The sequence below is a fragment of the Urocampus carinirostris genome, chromosome 12, assembly GCF_059441175.1.
Source record: "Urocampus carinirostris isolate Australia breed hairy pipefish chromosome 12, RoL_Ucar_1.0, whole genome shotgun sequence".
NCBI classification, from domain to species: domain Eukaryota; kingdom Metazoa; phylum Chordata; class Actinopteri; order Syngnathiformes; family Syngnathidae; genus Urocampus; species Urocampus carinirostris.
Window position 1 is genome coordinate 2,566,121 of NC_142360.1, and position 3,151 is coordinate 2,569,271.

Genomic DNA, 3,151 nt, shown 5'->3' on the forward strand with positions numbered 1-3,151 from the left:
AAGGACAAGCACACCATCAGGGGAGGGTACTAACCCCTCCTCAGCCTTTGAAGAAATAATGATTAAAAAAGTAACTAAGTTCCCATTTGTTGCCAACCATTGATGGTTATGTTGCCAAGTTGCTGTGCCTTGCATAAGCATTGGCCCCAATTACTTTTTGACATATTGCCATATTTCACACTTCAAACTTATGGATAACATTGGTGTTATTTTTAACTGTTTCATATACCACGTGTTCGTTTGTTGGAAATGTCAGCCATTTCATAAATTTTGTAAAAAAAAAAAAAAAAAAACTGGTATAAAACAACTACAAATCGTTGCAACATTTTGGTATCAATAATCGTGCGATTGTTGGTTCTGACTTAGTTTAAAGTGCCATATAAAAAGTAACTTTCCTTTAAATTACCATTTAAATGTTAAAGCCTCAGTGTATGATATTTAACCAATAGATGGCACTGTTGTCTAAAGCAAACAAAAACCAGTGCTACAGCAAGCCATAGAACAGCAGACAAACATGGCGGGCAACCTTAGGGACTATGTCAAAGAAATACAAATTTCTCGACATTTCTTTTTCAATAAAAAAATAACAATCGTATGCTAATTAATGTATTTTCGCCTCGTATTCAAGTTCATGGTTTTTTTCCTTTACTGGATGACATTTTTTTTATCACCAGAAGACACTAAATATTACACACTGTCCCTTTAAATCAGGGGTGTTAAACTCATTTTAATTTAGGGGCCACACAATAGAACAAACATTCTCTCGGGGGCCGGCATAGTAGATTAGAGCGAAAGAAAAAGAGAGAGAAATAAATAAGAGAAAGAGAGAAAAAGAGATGGGGTGGGACAAAGAGATAGAGAGATAATGTGGGAAACGAAAGATATAAAAAGAGAAATAGTGAGATAGGGGGAACGAAAGAGAGATGAAGAAAGAATCCAAAGAGAAACAGAAAGAGAAAAAGAAAGGAGAGAAAAGGAGATAAAGGGAGAAAGTGAGAAGAGGTAAGCGAGAGAGCGTGAGGGAAAAGGAAAAAACGGAAGAGAAGGCAAAACAAGGTAAAGAGAGAAAGAGACAAAGAAGAACAAAGAAAAAGAGAGACAGAGAGGGTGAAATAGAGAGAGATAGAGTGAGAGAGAACACGAGAAACAGAAGAGATAGAGAAATAGTGAGGGGAGAAGAAAGAGAGAGAAAGAAAGAAATCCAAAGAGAAATAGAAAGAGAGAAGAGAAGGTGAAAAAGAGAGAAAAGGAAATAATGATGAGAAAGTAAAAAAAAGGTAAAAGACACACAGAGAGAAAGAGACATAGAGGAACAAAGAAAGAGAGAGATAGAGCGTCAGAGAAAATATAGGAAGGGAGAGAGAGAAATAGAGAAAGAAATACAAGTGCATCGTTTGTGAGAGGCACCTGGCTTTGGCAACATCAATTGTACATATTTCAACCTGCAGCTCGTTTTTCTCTTTCGCTTCTCTGAGTGTTGTCTCGCGGGCCGGATTCAATCTCTTCGCTGGCCTGATCCGGCCTGCGGGCCGCCTGTTTGACACCCTTCCTTTAGATACTACAGAAAAAGAACACTTGACCTAAACATGTAAAGAGCATGCTCGTTAAATTCTCTAAACTGATGGCAGTACAAGTTTTGGGGCTTTTCTTTCAATTTGATCACAACTATAATAAAAAAAAGACTTTAGACAACATACAGTTAACCATATGACCAAACTATTTTGTACAATTGCCAAAAAATCTTATCGGCTGAAGTGTAGGATCACATATTCCATCAAACCAGGCCCTATACTAACATCAAAGCATCCATTTAAAATGTAAATGGTACAAAGCTAAAGTTATACGTTTTGCACAGGTTAAAACAAATATTTGCGCATGCTTCTTTACAAAAGATCTCAAGTTCCTTAAGGTTTGATAGTGATTGTTTGTTCACAACATTTTTCAGATCTTTCCAAAGATTTTTTATAGGATTGAGGTCTGAACTTTGGGTTGGCTATTCTAACACCTTTATATTGTTAGTTTTAAACCATTAAATTGTTAGATTTTTCTTTATGTTTAGGGTCGTTGTCCTGTAGGAAGAATGCGCCGCATTCTGAGGTCTCTTACAGATTCCAACTGATTTTCTGGCAGAATCGCCCTGTATTTGGCTCTATCCATCTTCCTATCGACTCTAACCATCTTCCCAGTTCCTGCTAAAGAAGAGCACTGCAGAGCATGATGCTGCCAGCACCATGTTTGACAGCTGGGATGGTGTTTTCAGGATGATGTGGAATGTACCTCTAATGCCAAACATGACCCTTTGTATTCAGCCCAAAAAGTTCCATTTTGGTCTCATCTGACCAAAGCACCTTGTTCCACATGGAAAATAATTTAAAAGACATTATTAAGTTATGTATAATTCTTTTAGATTTTAAGAAATATTTGTCAATTAAATTGGTTATATATAAAGTATATATATCATAATAAAAACAAAAAACACATTAAAATATATTATATAAAATGCTTTATAAAATATATTTTTATAAAATACTGTTAGATTTTTTTAAAGGTCATTAGAAAAAATAAAATAAAAATAAAACATGTTTAATAAATCTAGTCATTGTTATAAGTATGATCTTAAATTTTATGACTATTTTAAGAATATTTGGTACACTTATCACATTAATATCATCCTATATTGATAAACAAAAAAACTTTATATATTGCCCATTAAATAATAAAAACACCTATTAAAACACTGATAATTTCTTAGGAGTGGTATTTTGGCACTTTCTCATACCTTTTTGGGTCTGCCTCAAAATAAAAAATATTCACCTTATTTTGATTCAGATTAGTTTTAGCAAGCTCAGGTTTGAAAAGAAAATATGTTTTAATTCATATTCATACTTTTCTATCTGACTGCAAAGGAAGGGAAGCCCATGCGTGACCTTCACTTTGCCCTCTTCAATTTTTCAATCAGCTCAAGTGTCTCTCCAATCAGTGTTCAGACAACTTGAGTTAGTAAATCAGCTTTAATCCCAACTCGTAATATTTACTTGCTCTGGTAAAGAAAATAACAAATCTATCTCTTATTGTGAAGTGTAAATACAATGTAATAAGAGTGCACTAACACTCCAGAATGAGTATTATATATGGATTCAAATGTCTAATT